The sequence below is a fragment of the Rattus rattus genome, chromosome 13, assembly GCF_011064425.1.
Source record: "Rattus rattus isolate New Zealand chromosome 13, Rrattus_CSIRO_v1, whole genome shotgun sequence".
NCBI lineage: Eukaryota > Metazoa > Chordata > Mammalia > Rodentia > Muridae > Rattus > Rattus rattus.
The window spans coordinates 57,210,505-57,231,892 of record NC_046166.1 but is presented as its reverse complement, the minus strand read 5'-3'; positions in this window follow the sequence as shown (position 1 = coordinate 57,231,892).

Genomic DNA, 21,388 nt, shown 5'->3' with positions numbered 1-21,388 from the left:
TTTAGGAGTTTTTCTAAAATAGAGCATAGCTTGGGACAGAAAATAAAGCTTGAAAGTTGCAGAAAATCTGAAATTGCTCTGTGAATCCTACCTGGAAGCAAGGCAGTAAACCTTGAACCCAGTAGACGAGATCTCTGGGAATTCTACAAACTCATCGAGATTAAACAGTGCATTACTGAATGCTTAATGGGTTAAAGGAAAATTATCAAGAGATTGAAGAAAACTTGTAATTAAATGAAAATGAAAACAATATACAAGAAAACCTCTGGAACACATTCAAATCTGTCTTACATGGAAAATATATGTTTCTATAGAAATGGATGAGAAAGAGCACAATAAATAATTTAATTATGCAACTTTGAGTTTAGAAAAATAAAAACAAAACAACTCAGTTCAGTAGAAGGTAATAAATAAAATGAGTGTAGACAATTGTGAAATAAAGACATATAAAAACACTACAAAAATGGATATAAGTGTGGTCCTTTGAAAAGATAGCAAATTTGACAGACTTGAGCTGAATGAGCCAAAAGAGAGAGCAAAAATTTAAATTAATAAAACCAGAGATTATTAAGGAAGTTATTCCCACAGAAACCAAAGAAATTCACAATATTACAACATAACATTTAAAACTTCTCCCTAAAACCTAAAAATAAGTGGTGATGTTTCCAGAAACTTTATAACAACAAAAGTTAAGCCAAGATGAAATCAATAACTTAAGCAGACCAATAACATGCAAGGAGTTTGAAGTAATAACACAAAGTCCTATCACTAAGAAGAAAATATTTTTGGTCTGATAAATTCACAGCAGAATTGTACCAGACTTTCAAGAGTGAACTACAACCAATTCTTAAATTATTCAAAAATAGATACAGAAAAAATATTTCCAAACTCATCCTCTGAAGGCAGCATCAGTCTAATATCAAGTCAGTTAAAGAAACAAGAAAGAAAGAAACATAGGCCGATATTCTTGATGAAACGCACCAAAATTCTCAATTAAATACTTGCAAACCACATACAAACAGAGATCCAAATGATCATCTACCACCATCAACGTAGCTAAGATACAGGGATGACTTAATCCAGGAGACAAAAGATTCAACATATATAATACAATAAATGTAATAAACCTTATTCATGAACAAAAATACAAGTCACATGGCCATTTTAATAAATGCAGAAGAGGACTATGATAAAATCCAATGTCTTCATGATAAAAAACCCAGAGAAAGTAGAGTTGGAGGGAACATACTTAACTATGATAAACACAATATATGAAATATCTACAGCTAATGTCATCTTTAAAAGAAAATATATTAGAGCATCCCCATTAAAACTCAGGAGCAAAACAAAGACGTACATTCTCCCCACTCCTTTTCAATGTTTGAAGTCTCAGGTAGAGCGATAAAGCAAAAGATAGAAATTATTGACATATAAATAGTAAAAGGAGTCAAATTATACCCATTTGAAGATATAGTATATACAAGAAATCTCAAAAACGTAACTAAAAAGATTCTAGAAATGAACAAAAATTTTAACAAAATGTCAAGATATAAAACCAATCCATGAAAGTATAATCAAATACATATGCTTTTATACATCAATAGCAAGCATACTGTAAAAAGATCATGGAAACACCCTTATTCACAATAGTCTCAAAAAAGCCAGAAATAACCTAACCAATGAGTGCAAAGACCATTAGAGTAAAAATTGAAATCAATAAACTGAGATATTGAGGAAAAAACTAGAAGAACTTCTATGCATGTGGATTGGAATTTGTATTTTGAAAGTTATCATTGTATTAAAAGCAATATATATTCATATATATATTCATATATATATATATAAATATATATTCAGTTGGTAACCCCACTCAAATTCCCCATGACATTCTTCCTAGAAATGGAAAATAATAAAATGTCTTATAACACATATGGAAGTAGAAGTTTCCAGATGTTGATGGGAATCGTGGACAAAAAGAACACTGTTGGAAGGATTACCAGACCAGATTTTTTGCTATATTACAGAGATACAGTAATAAAAACAGTATGGTAACTGCCAGGGTCCAGCCTCGAAACAGGATTGGAGTTCTCAACTGGAAGCAGGGATCTCTGGAAGGCGCATAATAAATACACACAGACTACTCTTTGGGTACAAACTGACAGGCAATTTCAAGGCTTAAAATCATTCTCTCTGTCTCTTTCTCTGTCTGTCTGTCTGTCTGTCTGTCTGTCTGTCTCTCTCTCTCTCTCAGCTTGAGAGCTTGAGGCTGCCCACACTCTGCATTCTCTTGCCCATTGTGCTTTTTTTTTATTGTGCTTTCTTTTCTCAAACTCCCATACTCATGCATACCTCTGTTCATTACCCTTTCATTCTCACATGCACTCTTCATACATACCTCACACATATCTCACACACACCACATGCACTCTCCTTTCACTCACACACACAATCTTCAAACACACCTCACATTCTCTCTTCACTCTTTACAATCTCTTCTCATGCTCTCTTTCATGTTCTCCCACTCGCTCTCACATTTATTCTCAGACTGGCTCTCTTATTCGCTCCCTCATGCAGTCTTTCATTCACTCTTCACATGTTCCCTCTTATTTACTGTTCACATGCTCTTCTCATGCTCTCCAGCCTTTCTCTTGCCCCAGTCTTTTATTGACAATTCAAAAGTAGGTAGAAAAAAGACATTGTATAATCATTGCCAAATCAAATTCAAAAGAATAACCACATCCCACAAAGAACTAAGAATTACAATTGTTCCCCAAAGTTTCAGGCTTCCCCTATTCCCAGACCTGTGGCCAAAATAATAATTGTAAACTTATCATTATTTAAACTTTAACTTTTAACTTATTATACTTCAGAGCTCAAAGCTCCAAGGTCAGCTACTTGGATTTTCCTGTGAAGCTCTAATGATAAATGACATAGGCAAAGCTGCCAGGCAGTGGCCAGAAAGAAACAAGTTAACCCTTAACTCAGTGGTTCTGTTAGTTTTCTGTTCCTTGCAAAACAATGACTCTCATAAGAGTCCCAGTACTTTGACTTAGTTTATTAGTACATAATTTTATATATTCTATACTTCCTTATCCAGGAACCACTCTCAAATGCTATATAAAACTTCAACAACTTTTTCCTAACTTCAACAACTTTTTTCTTTCTTAGGATCCCAATATTGGCTCTAATTCATTTTCTAATAGTTTCTTTAAAGTTTCTTTGCAAGTCAAGCATTAATCTGGAACTACCATTGTGCAGTTATTACATTGTTTCCAAGATGAGAACACACAGCATGCACCTGGACCATTAGGGCTGTGCTGTGCTGTGCCCCTATGCCTCAATTTCCAATTGTTTAAGAATCATAACATCAAGGAGCATCTAGTTTGACAGAATTCACCAGAGAAGGAGAAAAAAGTAAGAAAGTCAGATATAATAGAATAATTATGCACACCAAGGCCACCTGAAAGGCAGCCATGCACAAATGAAATCTATACAGCCATTGTCCAGGGCTAAGGTTAGGAGAAATGGGAACAACCAGTTTTCACAAAGAGCTACTGAGGGCTACTGAGATATCTCCATCCCAGCCTACTGCAGGCAGTCTCTTATTTCAGAAGGCGGGTCCCCTGGAGGGATGTGTCTCCTGCTTCTCAGGGTCCCAGACACCACCCTACTTTACCAGAAGCTGCTGCGGGCTTCTGAGATATCTCCATCCCGGCCTACTGCTGGCAGTCTTTGTCATCGTATGTTGTCCCCAGCAGGTAACAACACAAAATAGATCTGTGTACAAATAGAAAAAAAATAGGAGATTCAAATAGATTTTCTATTATATTCATCTGGTGTTTCAGAAAAAGATCATAAACATACACTGGAGGAAAGAGTCTTCAAATATGGTCCTGGGAAAACTGAACATTGACACTCAAGAATGAAATTAGTCTCAAGTTCATCAACCTGAACAAAATTAACTCCAGACTGGCACATAAAATGTGAAATGCTGAAACATATAGAAGAAAAGATATGTAATGTTCTGTAAGGTGGAGATTCAGGAAAGGACTTTCTGAGTAGCAATCCAGTTGCTAAGGGATTATTTCCAAGAATTGACAAGTGAAACCTCATAAAACTAAAAACCTCTGTATAGAAACAAACAAACAAACCAAAAAATAAAATTCATTCAGGTGAAATGGAATTTGAAGAATTAGGAGACAGTCTCTTCCAGCTCAACATTGGACAGAGGATTAATATTCAAAGGGAAAGAACTAAAAACATGAAGAAATCGTGAAAGCAAATGTCTTAGTCAAAAAGTGGGCTATGGCTCTGAACAGAGAGCCCTCAAAAGTAGGAATAATAGCAGCTAAGAAATATCTTAAAAGTTGCTCAATGTCTATAGTAATTATGTAGTGCCTATTACAAATACCTTGAAATTTCTTCTTACTCCAGCCAGATGATTAAGTTCCAGAGATCACCTGACAGTAATGACAGTGAGAATGTGGGGGGAAATGAACCCTTCATTCACTGTTAGTAAGATTGCAAACTCAGAACGGGAACCCCGTTGAAGGAATCAGAGAAAGGACTGAAAGAGCTGAAGGAGCTTGAGACCCCATATGAACAACAATGCCAACCAACCAGAGCTTCCAGGGACTAAGCCACTACCCAAAGACTTCATGGAATGACCCTGGGCTCCAACTGCATAGGTAGCAATGAATAGCATAGTAAGAGCACCAGTGGAAAGGGAAGCCCTTGGTCCTGCCAGGTCTGTATCCCCAGTGAACGGTATTGTTGGGGGGAGGGCGGTAATGGGGGGAGGATGGGGAGGGGAACACCCATATAGAAGGGGAGGGGGAGGGGCTAGGGGGATGTTGGCCTGGAAACCTGGAAAGTAAATAACATTTGTAATGTAAATAAGAAACACCCAACTTAATAAAGATGGAAAAAAACAAAAACAAAAACAACAACAAATAAAAGATTGCAAACTCAGTTCGTCTTTCAGAAAATCCATGTGAAGTTCCAAAAAGCTAAATGTTTATCCATCATACGACCCAGAAATGCCACTGCTTGTCGAATACACAAAGAAATGAATAGCCATTATCCTACTAGAGGTACACTTTCTCAGACATGTTCTATTCATTTCATCCAGGACACAGAAGAGGCTTAGATGCCATCCACCAACATGGTTGGAAGTATGGGGATGAAAATGTGGTATATATCCACAATGCAGTTCGATTAACAGGGTTGTTTTTTTTTAATAATTTGTGCTTTATCTGCATAGAAATTATTTTGCATTTCTTTTGTCAAATTTACTTTGTGGCCATTTTTATTCAGGTGGTATAAATAACATTACGTGGTATGTAAAAATGATTATTTATTACTTATTCCTTTTGTGTTTCTGTGTTTTCTGAAGAGGCCAGACCTGTAGGATAGCCTGGAGCTACAGTACTTTCCTTCTATAGGTAATGCTATCTTAAAATAGATTTTATAAATATATATAGATATATATGTATATCTATATGTATATCTATATGTATATCTATATCTATATATCTATAGCTATATATAATATGTATATTATATATATATATATAATGTTCAGTTTTTAAAATTTTCTTCCTGTTCCAGCCCTGTTTCTTCTGATTATGACTAATATTGTATCTGAGAGCTTTTTGTTATTAATTATGTGATGTTGAGTGAGAGAAATTGTTCTACAATTTTATGATTTAATTTGTCTTTTGATGGGTCTTGCTCTCTGGGTTGTCACCTTCACAATCATTTCTTTATTGTTATAGGTTGGTTCTCTATTTAGGTGATTAAAACAAAACTAGAGGGCAGCCAATGAAAATGGTGTCTCTTTTTATAGTTGAAAACCATGAAGTCTTTTGCCCTGGAGAGGGTTTATGGAGAGCATTCATGGACTGACTTCTAATAGTTACATTTTACTATCCTAAGAGAAATCGTCTTTCATATTTACTCTGAGAAATTAACGGACATCTGAATCTAAACCCTGTGAAATTCTGGGAGCTCTTTAAGAAATATAGTTCCCAGGAGTTTCATACCTTAAACTTCCTTGGGCTCTGTAGACCCATTCTTTAGAGAAGTAGAGATGAATTGGGAACCTTTTCTCCTACCTCTTTATCCAGATTTGAGGCCATAAATTTGTCTGGCAAGTTTATTTCTTTGAAAACTATGTTTTAGTTTTCTTGGTTTTTAATTTTGATAGATGTTAGTGACAACTATCTTGCTCTTTATATCAGAGATGAAACCAGAAGCTATTTTTCACTCTATATGGAGTTTTTATTTGTATGGGATGCATAGCCACAGATTCTATTTCCATCAATTCCTCTTTTTTTCTTCTTTTTTTTTTTTTAGAGAGAGAGAGAGAGAGAGAGAGAGAGAGAGAGAGAGAGAGAGAGCATTTACATTAGGTGGAAAGAGTGTAAAACTCTACTGAACTGATCATCTGCTCCATGAAAGCAGAACAATTTGTGTAACAAATTGTCAACACGCTTATTAACTATCTTTTATTTAAAAAGTCACAAGGTAACATTTTCTGGAAGAAGCAGTCAAAAGGAGGGAAATATTCATTTTGAGCGTTGATTGACTGCCTATTTTGCACCAAGCACCAAGGAAGGTGCTGAGAGTATGAGGAGAGACAAGATAAATATACTTGCTTTGCACATAAAGTTAAAAGTTTCACACTGAAAGCACAATTGAAGGGTGTTTAGTATCAATAGTGTGGCTTTAGAGGTAATGTTTAGGGCAGCAAAATGCATTAGTAAACTCCCTGCAGCTCTATCGTATTAGCAATCTCAGTCTTGTTCCAAGTTTCTGACCAGAAGTTGTACAGATCATTGCTCTGTCAATCAGTGTTTATATGTAAGAGATTCTTAAATAAAAAAGCAGCATTGATTTGCCATCTCAATGTGCTGGACATATGAGGGTTTAAGTTGAACATTACTTTCCCAATTCAGACTTCCGTGAGGGTATTCTTATAACTGAGTGTCCCCTTCTGTTTCCCCATACTGTTCATATGGGTATATAAATGAGGGTCACAATGTTCCTCTCCCCTTTTAATTAATCACATGTGTGAGTTAAAGAAGTGCAAGCGAGATAAATGGTCACAAAGGGAACCTGATTTACCTGAGGAGATACCTGATGTGTACATTTGAGACTGCATCACGTTCTGATTTTCGGATTTACCCTATCGGTAATAACTGGTTTCAGAGAAGTTTGAGGTTAATAGTCACTAGCTGTCTGCGTGCCACACATCCAGTCTCTTTCCATGATCAACAGTAGTAACCTAGAAGCTCCTTTTCAAAATAAGATACATCTGGAAGTACAAGCAGTGTTGACTCCCAAGGTTTAAGAGGTTTTCTGAGGAGTACGTCAATCACCTGTAGGCTACATCAAAGACCACTAGGTCTATTGTGCATATTTTATTCTACAGCTTCTATGAAAAAAAAACCAATTCCATATCATCCACAACATTTTTCAGATTGATTGTTTCAATTGTCAGAATGTATCTTCCAGATTTCAAAGATCCCTAAGCTTGGTGGTTCCACAGATGAACAGCACATGTACAAGTTTGTTTCCCAGAGCAGGAAGACATTTCTGTCACCCCCGTTACCACTGGGCCACGAGAAGCTTGCACCTGAAGCAGGTTCTGGAATTTAATTAGGTTTCTCTCATCCTCTGGTATGAATATATATTGTACAGGCAACTAATTTAACAGCAAGAAATCCACGGATGAGGCAGGAAAAGTGTCCTTAAATCAGTGTGTTGGGAGTAGACGAAGCCCTGAGTTAATACTGTCTTTAGTGACAGTGTGATGTTGATATGAGCCAGTGCTTCAGGCTCATGGGCGTGGCAATGTCATGAGAGGCTCAGAGGGATGGCAAAGACTCCCTTGGCGTCTGATTGTAAATGTTGATAGTGTGTGCAGAAGATGTCCACCATCCTTTATTCCTTCTGTATGGTTACCTTGTGAGGATTGCTTCCCTACAGAGACTGCTTATAACCTTGTTCCTTGTTCAGTTGTATATGATAAATGCTTTGAGCTTTTAGAGTGTAGCCCTTTCTTTTACAGAGAGCCAAATCCACCCAAGTCCAGATCTTTATATGTGTCTAGGTGTTTGTCTTTCCTTTATTCTTTTACTGCTCAAGGCAGATCCATCCCTGCATTTTGTCAAGGACACAGTATTTCTGAACTAATCTCCAACAAGAAATCTAGATTTTTTTCAAAGTTCTCCTGGCAATAAAATATAGAAAATTAATCCTCAAGTTTCAATGGTGAAGACAAGTGCACCCCTACGCCTATTTAATCTGCACCTTCGTATTTAGTATCTGAAATGTACTGACTAGTAACAGTAAGTAGACCCCACTCTTGGAATTTCAGCCTCCAGAGACATATCTACCTGGTTCAACTTGAAACACTCTGAATTTGGTTTTTAAGCAATGTAGACTTTGTGAAAGGAAAGTAGGTGAGTTAAATAAGTTATAAACCATATACACATATACCTTCTCAGACAATAAACTCTGCAACATTTCCCCAGAGAATGGGCCTCTGTGTTTACTATAGCAGAGGAAGCATACAGGATAGAGTCTAAGTTCCTAGGCTTCTTAGTTTATACTTTTATTATCCAGTAGCTTTAGATGCTCAATGATGTATATAACATGATTGACCATGTTTGTTGAATGTCAGATTTTAGTTTGACTGGCTTTGCTCATGGTGATATTTGTACAATTTGAAGGGAAAAGTTGAAGAAAGAAAAAGAAAAGATTTATCTGAAATCAATGTCCAAATAATGCTATATAAAAAATTAGAGTACTAGACAAATGGGCCAGAGTATTTTGAAGACTTTAAAAACAAACTTTTACCTGTGGGAAAAACAATGAATCCTGAAACATGAATACAGTCAATTTCCAGGCAACAAAGGTTTCCAAAGGTGACATTTTGCTAGTGCTGATTTTTAGCACAGATAAAACTATTGTTTTTTAAAGCAATTGTCTATTTCTGAAAAATAGTTGTGGAGTAGGCATTGTGCTTTTCTTCAGCATTGAATAAAATGATTCATTTCAAAATGTTAAGGATAAGAAGTTTGCTTAAAGGATGGGCATGGAGGCCTTAATTTACAAACCTTTGAAAAGAGGCAATGAAGCACATGAAGAACCATCTGGAGTGAGGCACCTGTCTTCAATTGATGGTACTACCTGCTGCTCCAAGACTCAGATCTGGGTTAATTATTCCATCAGGATGCACACAGTGTTTCTGACATTCTGTGACCAGTTAAAATCAGACTACAGATTTTATTCCTTAATTTGTAAACTTTATTTGCTTTCATGCATGCATTTTCATTTTTTTTTACAACACATGAGTTTAAATCAGCTAAGATTTTGAATACATTTCTTTTTCCTTATGATTGCCTCCTCTACCACAACGCATGATCTCTGAAAGCTGATATAAATTATTGCTTTTTCTGGAAATAATGAAATGAGGGATTCAAAACCATTCTCTAAAATCATTGGAACATTGAATTAGTTGGTTTCCAAAAATCAACTTAACAAGCTACTGTACATTTTAAGTGCTTGAGTAATATTTCACCACATTCAAATTGACTAAACCAGCTCACAGAAGAATCTATGACATCATTTCATTCACCCATTATGACCTGCAGTGTGCAATGATCTGTTGTCCTTGCAGGTACCTGAATGTAAGCTGAATTTCCTTGATAAGTGGACTCAGATCCAGGACCAAAGAATGCAGGGATCATTTTGCATGTGCAGCCAATGGCTTCAACCCAGCATTGCAATCTTGCAATGGGAATAAACTAGTCTAGTTCCCCTCAGAATTGAATTTCAAGATATAATTCAATATGAATTTTTATCAGAGGAAATAGAGGGCGATCTAGAAAAACTGAGAAAACTGGCTAACACCTGGTATTCTAACCAATCTATAAGAAGAATAAAACAAGACTGGAGGAAATGAAGTGGTTAATCCTTCTACCCAGAGAAAGTCTGACACTGTTTTCAGGAGGCTTAAAGCCAAATCTGGTGATTCAAAGAATCAAGGATGGCTTAGAATGATCTCTGCTTCATATTCGTTTTTAGACACTGGCTGAAGGAAACTCATGGGAACTGTGACTTACGTCATTGTGGAGGTAGATTTCAGATCACACAGCAAAGCCACTAGAATCAGCCTTAACTTGTAGGTTTCTAGGGTACATTCTCATAGCCACAGTACAACGACAGTGAAAGATTTCATTTAACAATCAACAAGTCTACTCATTTGTCAACTTAGCACCACACTCTTTACCATAATTTGCCTTCATTAAGACCAAAAGCTCATTAAAGACTAATAAGACTCAGCTCTTGCGACCATAATCACACACATCTTATCTTCTAAGAAGGGGAGACATCAATTTGTGTATGTTTTGCATTCATTTTGAGTGACATTTGTATGTTTGCCCCTTTCAGGTTGCCATCTTTTTATATCCTTTGACTTAAATCTGAACTATAGGGCTATCTGTGGTGAATATAAGTTATTTCTGATGGAAAGTAAGTTAGAGAATGAAAAAGAAATATCTGTCCATAAAGATATATATTCCATAAAATGTAAATAAACGTGATTGAGTAATCTAGGCCATTTTTTCCCAAATGCTCTGTAGGCGATGACTGGAATGTAGCATTTCTTTTTAGCTTGTCCATCTCATTTGTATTTTTTTTTTTTTTATCTCAGTCAGTACCATGGATAGCAACAGGCACAGTCTTGGTGAGTTTGTGTTTCTGGTTTTGCTTGCATCATATTTAACAGTTGCTACCTACCATTTCCTACGGGAAAGGGGTACTGATAAGTCCCCAGAGACTCTCAGGTCCCTGTCATGCTACTGAAGCACACCCCCAAACCCGTGACTGTATTTCAAGCTACACCATGTCCTGACCGGGTATTCAAAAGTACATTTCTTTCTTCCAATAGCCTCTGAAAACGAATTGTTCTTACTATCAATGGGAACTGACCATTCTCTACGCAAACCTTTTAGAGGCTGCAGGAAGAATATGTCGTAAACATTACAGAAATATGCAAGACTGACTTTTTTCTTAAGGAAGCTTAGTGGTAAATAGAGTTTATATTTTTATAATTAATTAAAGATTTAAGAGAAGAATAGGTGATATTCTGCTCTGAGTATGGTTTGTTTTTTTCCAAAAATATTGCAAGTTTTTATGATGAGGCAAGGCCAGAATTCAAATTGTGATTTTGGTGGTTGAGTGTTTTTTGATGATTCAGTGTCTCTTGGGTATTCAGTTCACATGTGGACAGTCACACAGCCCTCATAAGACTGAGAAGAGAAAACGCCTGAGTCTCAACACTGTGAGTTTACTAGGGAGGAAAAGTGCCAGGACCATTCTTTAAACATTTTCACAGGACTAGTACCTAATTTATTGGGATAAAAATATTACATTGTTACAGCTTATAGCAATCACGAGTAACTATATCCAGGCTTACAATTTAATAATTGTCAACAGCAGGTACGAGGGTCCACTGCTTAGACTGCTTTAGAATTTTAACATGCCTTCATTCCAAGTTGTGCAGAAACCAGACATGGTCATATGATTTTGCACACATCCTAATTTCAGTGAACACAATTATAATAGGCCATAATTATTATAATAATGGCTTGTTTTCAGATGTGTACAAGTTTTACTAATCACTGCACATGTCATTATTTAGTGCCTGAAGCCTCGCCATGGGGTGTGCATGATCTAGGTTCTACAGATGAAACTGGAGTTGAAAGGGAACACATAATCTTTTTGATCCTTCCTTCCAGCCAACACTGGGGGATCATGTCATAGCAGGCTCTTTTAACACTAACCCTCACCGTAATGCTAACCAAAACTCTAAAACAGATCACTAAGTTTCTCTTTACAAGGTTTTATATGCTCACCCAAATAAAATAATATAGGAAGAAATTTTGATCTGTAAGGAAAAAAAAGAAAAAAGAAAAACTTTTCCCTACCACCCTTTCCCACCTGGTAGATGTGACTTTATCTAACTGACCCTTTTGATTTCTTTTGAAAGTCTCTTAGGAAAGAGAAAACTTGGAATCAACTTGACTTGCTAGAACCATTAGAACGTTTTTCAAAGCTGATAAAAAAGAAAGGATTCAAATTCACCTGTTTTCATCTTTAAGAAAATTGTGAAAGCAATAGATGGTTTTCTATACACACACACACACACACACACACACACACACACACACACACACAAAGAGGTGCACAAATACTGTTCTTTTTATGTTTTATCATGAAAGAACTACTTATCATTTGTCTGTCAGCCTATCTATCTATCTATCTATCTATCTATCTATCTATCTATCTATCTATCTATTTACCTATCACCTATCATTAAAATCTGGGCTTAATAAGAGTTAAGGTTGGGCAAGGGTCAAGATCTATGGGTAGATATGCATGAGGTATGCTGGCTAGTCTTTGTCAATTTAATAAAAATTAGGGTCACCTGTGAAGAGGGAACTTTGATTAAAGAATTCCCAATGTTAGATTAGCCTGTGGGGAACTTTCTTGATTACTGATAGATGTGTAGTAAGAGACCAGACACTGTGGGTGGTATCACTCTTGGGGAGGTAGTCTAGGTTGTATAAAAAATCAAAAGGAAAATGCTTTGAGAAGAAAGGCAGTTATTTGCACTCCTGTTTAGCCTCTGCCTTAGTTCCTAGTTCCAGGTTCCTGTTTGAGTTTCTGACCTAATTTTCTTGAGTGTTAAACTGTTAGGGGGAGTGTTGGCTAAATAAATCTGCTCTTTCCACATTGGTTAGTCACCAGAGGGTTTTTATCACAACAGAAAGCAAATTAGGACATTGAAGGAGCTACAACAGGGTTCTCTCTCCCACATCTCACACTAAACCGACGTGCTTATATGAAGAGGTTAAAGCCCCATAAAGGATCAGCAAGTAAGATATTATTGAGTTATTTTTTACAGACAAGATCAGGCATTCAGCATCGTATAGGCATAGACATGATTCACTTTTACAAGTGGAGGAAACTAAGGTATAGAGACTCACTTTACACCATTCAGTTAGACTGTGGCAAGACGAGGATGTACTCTGAATAAATAAATACAACAGGTTTATTTTGGAGGTAGCCATCTTTTTTTACACTTGATCTTAGGCAAAGGGCTGAGAAGCGATGGTTGCCATCTTTTTTAAGTCTTTATCAAATTATTTTATTTACTTCCATTCTAAAAGTTGCCCCCTTCTGGTTCTCCCAGAGTTCTTCATCCCATCACTTCCCCCTACCTCTGTGCTTTCCCACCTGCCCACCCCCCACCTTACCCCCACCAGCATCCCTCGTCCCTAAGGTATCAAGTTTACACAGGATTAAGCACATGCACCCTCTCCCACTGAGACCAGACAAAGCAGTCTTCTGTTACACATGTGCTCAGGACCATGAACCAGCCCACTGATGCTCCCTGGTTTTTGGCTTAGTATCTGGGATATCTGAGGGGTCCAGGTAGTTGACACTGTTGTTTTTCCTATGGGGTTTGCCATCCCATTCAGCTCCTTCAGTCCTTCCACTAACTCCCCCATATTGGTCCCTGATCTCAATCCAATGGTTGGCTGTAAGTATCTGCAGTTGTTACAGTCAGTTGCTGGTAAAGCCTCTTCGAGGACAGTCATGCCAGGCTCCTGTCTGCAGGCACAATATGGCCTCAGTAATAGTGTCAGGATTGGTGTGCATGCATGGAATGGATCCCAAGTTGTCCCTGTCACTAGGTGGCTTTTGTTTCAGTCTCTGCTCTATTTTGGTCCTTACATTTCCTTTAGACAGGAACAATTCTGGGTTATTGCAAGGGCTGTACCTTCATAGTTCTCGAAATCCTGAATTTCTTAGTACACTGTATTTTTCTCTTTCTCAAAATTATAACTTAGGTATGTATTGGATGTGACAGTTTTTTCTTTATTCATGAACATTTGTGTCTCTTTATACTGAATACTAAGCTCTACCAAGAGATCCTGACCTTGATTTCCCCAGTATTTGAACCTGACTCTTACAGGACCAAAGAGATTACCAGAGGTAAAACCTGAGAGCTTCCAAAGAAGGGTTTAACACTGCTGGCAAGATTCTCTGTGCATCATCCTGTGGGTTGGTTATTAATAATACCCTTGGAGTCTGTATAGCCCCAAAGAAGTGTTCTGATCAACTTCCTTTATAGCTAAACCACTTTTCGATGTAGTCTATTATTTCCAAATAAGGGTCTTAGCCACCATATCTCCCATCAGCACTCTTACACTCAGTCTTCCTGTCAAATAGTTGGAAAATAATAAATGCTATTTTGCTAAACCACTTTCATGTCATTATTCTTTCCACGGTAAAGCAAAGCATACTCAAATATGCACACAAGTCTCTCTAGCTGTTTTCATTGTGTTCTGATGATCATCTGCACCATGTTGTATAGTTAGAAATCTCCTTTAGGTATTTCAGTAAATATTTATTTCAGAAAATATACTGCCGAACCTAAATCATATGACTAATCCTAAATCTGGGACTCGCTGGTGATCACTCAAACAGAGAAATAACACTTATTACCTTGACATATTACTGAGCCAAGCCTTCCAAAACAGGATGCACTTACTTCATAGCACAGGGCATCATACAATTATGGTTGCAAGCAGAAGCACTTAGTCAGAGTAGCAATAATACTGAAGGGAGACAGGAAGGAACAGCTGCAATTTTGTACTATCTTGCTTATGAGTGTTTTGAGTCAGAAAAACATGTTTATGCTGTAAAGGAAAGCTTTCAGAATCATATTTTAATTCTATTTAAAGGTCAAACAAACTGGTTCCTCAATTAATACTTATTACTGTTTTATTGTTATCATTATTATTATTATTATTATTATTATTATTATTATTATTATTATCATTATTATTTTGATGGCCTATGAGGTGACTGGAGCGTTGCTAGGTTATTTTCATATTCACACCATTTTTCCTTCATAGTTCCATTAGCTTTCAGAGTTACATTTTCTGGTAGATATACCAAGATGAGTACTGTGAGTACTTGTGCTTAAAGGCACATTATGACTGCTCTGAAAGAATCATCACTTGATACAGATTGACATGTTCCACTGTCCCACCAAACCTTTCTGTTTCTGTTTGTGGTTGGGAAGACCTGATTTTGCACTTCTGAAATTTTTTTTTAATGCCTAAATTTTACAAAGTGATGCTGCCATCTTTGTTCCAGGGCCTCTGATTCATTGTATTATTCGCAACAACAGACTAACAAATCTTAGTTTCTCCTTAGTTCAATGTGTTTTTCCAAAAGCCACTTCATCTTCCAGGCGGGTTTTGTCTGTGGTGAAATTTTGCTTGCCACATTCCGAGTTAAGAAAGGGGCCACTGGAATGTAGTGAGTTGGTGCAAGGTTGTGACTCAAATTGTTTTTACTATACTTGAGCTATCTCCAGTCCACCCAAACACTACCTGCTCACCACCCATATCCACTGGTTTGGAGGCAGAATATCAGTGTAATTTTGCAATGATGACAATTCAAAGAGATGGGTAAATGAATGCAGTATTGATCTAAACTATCCTGGCCTTATTGGGTTCTACCAATTACTAGTACTGATGAATTTGATGACTTATTTTTTTCTACTGGTGCCTCAATATTCCTGTTTATTAAGTAGAACAGTAACTATCATCATTGTATAGGTAGGTTTCAAAGCTTTGCTGTGGCTGATAATAGGCAAATGATTTAGCTTTGCTTAAGCCACGACTGAAGGAGGACTTAGAAGTCTTTCGTGACCTCATGTCACAAAACTGTAGGTTCTTTTGTGTCTCAAATGTAGACTTGAGCAAGATACAGAAAGTCAGCAGCAAAGGTGGATATTTGACACAGGAAAAGTAAAACTGGGAGTGTACAAGGGTTGTTTTTATTATCAATTATTATTACAAAAATGTAAAGTGGATTCCTCTGAAAGGGTGGACAATTCTGTGGATATCATAGATAACTGTTTTCTCTCATTGTAGAACAGGCTCTGCACGATTCTTGTGGTAATCCTTGGAAGTCCAAGGATTTTCTTTGCTGGTTGGTCTCAAAGTTACCCTTGAGACTCACAGTCATGTATGCTTTTCCTGCCTTGTTGGCACAGAGTTTTACAATAATTTACAAATGAGTGTAGACAGACAGCGATCTTTATGAAGATGTTTTTTTTTCCCAGAAAACTAAAGGAGACAGTTTTTCTTTTAAATAAAAAGTGACTTCGAAGTAAGAAAATAGACACAAGGTTTTAGCTACAATGTTTGCTTTAAGACCAGTATAATTCAGTCTTCATGTGGTCAGCCCAACCAAACTCATCATTTCCCCTTGCTCAGGTTGGGTGTGGCATACATGTGTGGCAAACTGAAGTGATTTGGGGGGCCAGATAGATAACATACATGATGCAGGTCCTCGATGTTGGCATTTTACATGAACAGCATATCTTCACTTATCCAAACAGCTATAGTCCCCTTTGTTGCTCTTGGAACTGGAGACTTGTTTTCAGAGCCATGACTGCAGAGGGAGAGTTCTCTGCCTTAATTTATACAACAATGTAATAATAATAACGACACATGGCAACTGACACTTGGCCTTGAAGTTTGGAAAGAAGCTGTGGGTTGAGTGTGCCAGCTAGAGATGGCAGGGCTGGCTGGGACAGACAGCTGACACTCACATTCAGACAATTGTTGAAGCATGGGCATAAGCACACGATGGCTGCCAATATTTTTAAGTTTTCTGAGGGAAGCCTGGGTATTAAATTTTTGTGTGAATTTCCCTGACATTTAAATATTCATTTATATTGTTGATAAACTTCTGTGAGGTTAAACAGCAAACGACTTTTTAAAGGGCTAAATTCAGCCCCAGCACTCTTGGTCTCTTCCATCTGTCCCATTGTTTTGATACCCTGTTCAACTATCCCCATGTTTTGGGATGTGTTTGCTCATTCCTCAGTTAGGACCGAGTGCTGACTGTGAGACTGTTGCTAATATTTTTGAGCTACAACAATGTAGACTGCAATCTTGCCTAATTATAGAGCTTGTAGTCAGATGGGAAGACACAATGGAGATAACATATACAGGGAATGATAAGGTTATGCACAACAAAATATGGAAGCAGAGTCAAGGTGCTATCAAAATTAGAGAGACTGGGGCACAGATGATAAAAAAGAGAAGAAAAGAGCGATGTTGGTATTTTAGAGAAAAGAACTCAGGGCAAGTGACACAGAATATTAAAGGACCCAAGGACCATTTGCTTAGTAGATTTTTGAAACACCCAGGAGCATATGAATGGAGACCAAAGTGGACATTATTGGGCTCCTGTGAACTGGTTTATAGACTATCATTATTCTAAATTTTATTGAAAATATATAGTCAAGGTGCTAGAGAATAGAGAACTGTGGGAATAGTTAAGGTGTGATCTCAGCAGTGACTAATTGTGAAGACACCCTGAACCTTCTCTTCATCTCACCTTTTCAAATGCCCAGTCCATGTACAAATTCTTGAAGGAAGACATCCTATTGGGGGAATAGTCAGATATGGTATTCTATTTTGTTTTCTAGAATCTTCTAAGTACCAAGCCTTACTTTTTCTGTTGCTCTTTTAGACTGCCTATGGATTTGACTTTCAGCTTGGGACACATGCTCTTCTTTTTGAGTTCTCTTCTACCATAGGCAACTTCTTTGCTTCTTGCCTTCCCCATTCCTTTATATGTCCCAAGTGCTGGGGTTTCCCATTCTAACTGCCAAGTGTTCTCTGCACTCCACAGTGTGTAAATGGGAAGAAACTGCATCTTGGGGGATGTTCATGATTTGTGTCTTCTCTAGTAATCAAAACCAGGAAACTGTATTTCCTGATTGTTGCACAACTTTCCCAGCTTCTAGATAAATTTCTTGCTTCCCCAGAATTGTTTTCTCTTCCTTCATTTCATTGTCTCATTAAGAAACAGCTTCTGGGAAAAGCTCTCCAGGTTTCAGAGAAGATGCTGGGCCCACTACACTCAGTTTGTGGGTATCATGGGAAGTGGCTGAACATTTCTGCACCTCCTCCTGTGTCATGTAGGGTTAATGTGAATCATGAAATTGGCTCGATGTGAAAAAGTCAATTACAGATGGAGGTTTCAGAGAATGCCTGCCCTCGTGTTCTCTAAAGAAATGCTAGTTCCTCCTATTATTAATAATTTCCTGTTACATTTAGATGCTTCTAAAATTGCCATTTAATAGGTAAATTGGTTGTTCATACTGCTCAGTGTACTGGTGTGTCCATGACAAAGCATAATGATAATTGCTTACAAATGTTTAAATATTCCAGAAGGCATCATTATTAGGTAAAAGTTATGTGCATTAAGTGTCTTTTTTTAATACAGGAGAGAGATTCTACGGTGAACTGAAGTCTTTCTGTTCTGACAGCAAGTGTGTGTGAAACCTAGGAATTTTAATCATTCTTCATATTTGCGGACCACCAACATAAGACCTGTGTCCTGTGTGTGTGGAAACACAAAGGAGGTGGGGGAAGGGAGAAGGAACCTGAATGGCATTCTTCTGCCTTTGTTATTAGAAAAATAATTAATGCACATGACTTGCCTTCTTCTATTTTGGAGAAAGGTGAAGAGAGAAATGGCTGGGGAGTGAACAAGGAAGCTGGGGGAAACCGGAACATTCCTTTGTGTGTGTGTGTGTGTGTGTGTGTGTGTGTGTGTGTGTGTGTGTGTGTGTGAAATGTTTGAGCTTTTCTAAGTACACATTAGTATCCCTATCTTGTTTGTCCTTCTACAGGTCCTGCTGAGACAGCCATGTTGGTGAGATTTATTAACTTACTTTCATATTTTTGGGGGGAAATGGTAGGCAGAACTCCTGATTACTTGATGGAATTCTGGCTCTGTATCTTCACCTTTCTGAAAGAGCGGTGGAAACCTGATGAAGACAGATGAAGCCCACGGTTAAGTAGATTACGAATAGTAGGAGGATATGAGTCCCTGACAGTGGTTAATTTTCTGTGACAATGTAGATGGAGCTGACCATTACCAGGACGAATTTCAGGATGCTTCACATGTGTCAGAGTGTGACAGAGACAGCCTTTAATTTACTTGAAAAAATGCATTTTAGATTTGTTTATTTTATGCATGAGTGCTTTGATAGGATGTGCAAATGCCATGAGAATATTCACAGAGTTCACAAGAGGGTGTTGTATCACTGGAACAAGAGTTATGGATCCCTATTAGTCACTACATGGATGCTAAGAACCAAACCCGCACACCCTGGAAGAACAAAACGTGCTCTTCATCACTGAGCTGAGACTCCAGCTCCCAGCCCTATTAGAAAGGCTAATTTCCATTGGCTGAAATTCTTTCTTTTAATCTCATATACGTCTTTGAGCATGAGGTGTGCTCAAATGAATACATTTATGCCTGTTTAAATGAAGCTGTGCCACTAGGGAAAAATATATGGCACATTTGTTTGAGTGAAAATGAGCCTGCGAATGGCTATTTCCAAGCCACAGCGTTCTTTGTGTGGTGGTTCCAGTGTTCCTGTCAGGTCATTTATAAATCTGCTGCTTCCAGTGGCAAAATGCAATCATTTGGCTTCTGATTGTCCTGGCGTGTTACGTCTTCCTCTGAGTTGAGTACTTTCCATCTCTGCATGGCTTCCTGTTAAATATTTATTATTGAAAAATGTTGAGAATTAGGGGAGCTTTTGCATCCAACTAAGACACAGATATGTCGTGCTGGGTTCCTCATCTAATTAAACATCTAAAACCTGTCCTCATAATACTCAAATGAAGACCATGAAAGAGCAAGATCCTCGCCATTAGGTCGGCCCATGTTTCCAATGTCATAACAAAAATATGGTTTTAAAACTAAGAATCAAATATGGTTAGGAACTTTTCTCTTTCCTTTCTTAATTTTTTGGTGACATGTCAGTAACTTTTGCATCAAAGCCTGCTGTAAATGAGGTGACAGACTCATTAGAACTAATTTGCTTACTTGATTGGTTCTTTACCGCTAGATTTGCTGAGGTTGGTAGCAGATGACAAAGCATATTAGACATGTGAAAATGTTTGATCCAATAGTAACTTTTCTTAGTTAAAATTGAAAAAGAAGAGATCATATCTTGTGAGATTGGCTTCCATGCTGCAGGTTTATCAGTCCAAGCATTCAGGTCTCATAATGAAGGCATGGGCTGTACATCCTACCAAAGGACAAGGTCAGGAGTCCATGGACGTTAATCACGCACACTCTTCTTTTTGACTCCTCTTCTGAAACGTATCTTCAGCTTCTAGCCAGATAGGGGCCATGTCTACAGCACAGAGTCCTTTTCAACATAACTGTTATATCTAAAAAACCTGAAACATTCTACATGGTTTATAGATCTCATCTCATCTTGGAACATAGCAGTTAAGGTTCCTGATAGACAAGTGGAATTCAGATGGGAATTTCTCTAATCCCTCCACAAAACTAGCAGATGTCAGGGGAGACACGAGTGAGTAATCTATTATCTTCTGACTATTCTGACCACATATACTCTTTTCCTCCTTCATCCTGCAGGGTTTCTGCACTCCAGTGCCCTCTGCTGATATCTTCTGAGATGATGTTCCTATCTCTTTCCCTTGAGGTTCCTGATAAGATCTGAGGCTTCTTCCAGGAACAAACATCCATCAGAATGTCTTGGCATCAAAGTCTCTGATGACAACTAGTTTGCAACCCAAACCTTTCCACTGAGTAATGCGATGGGTTTTATGTTACGTAAGTGTAGAGGGTGCTGAGGTATAGCTTAACATTAGAGTATTCGCCAAGCATGTGTAAAGCCTGAAATTAGGTCTCAGCTCTCAAAAATAAATAAAATAGAAAATGAATGCTAGGAAACACACACACACACACACACACACACACACACACACACACACACACACACCTGTGGTTGCTATTTTTAGTTAGGGGTTTATTTATATATTGATATTTTTCTCATGAAAAGTGCCGCTTGAATCTTTCTTAGCAAACACACTGATAATCAGATGGATAAGAAATTGACTGAGTGATGAACAGGAACCCTTGGCTACATTTTTGTCCCACAAAGGTAAGAAGTGCAGTATATGAGAAAATGTACCACCAAATGAAGGCTTGAAAGGTGTCTTCATGCATGAGGTTATTCTAGACTGTAAGACTTAACAAAGATTCTAAATTATTTTTCTACCACCCTTATTATCTAGTTACATGTCTGTGTGGTTTCAATCTACTCCTGGCTTAGGGTTTCTATTGCTGTGAAGACAGAACATGACCACTATAATAACTCTTACAAAAAGAAACCATTCAATGTAGGACTGGCTTGCAGTATCAGAGGTGCAGTCTATTATCATCA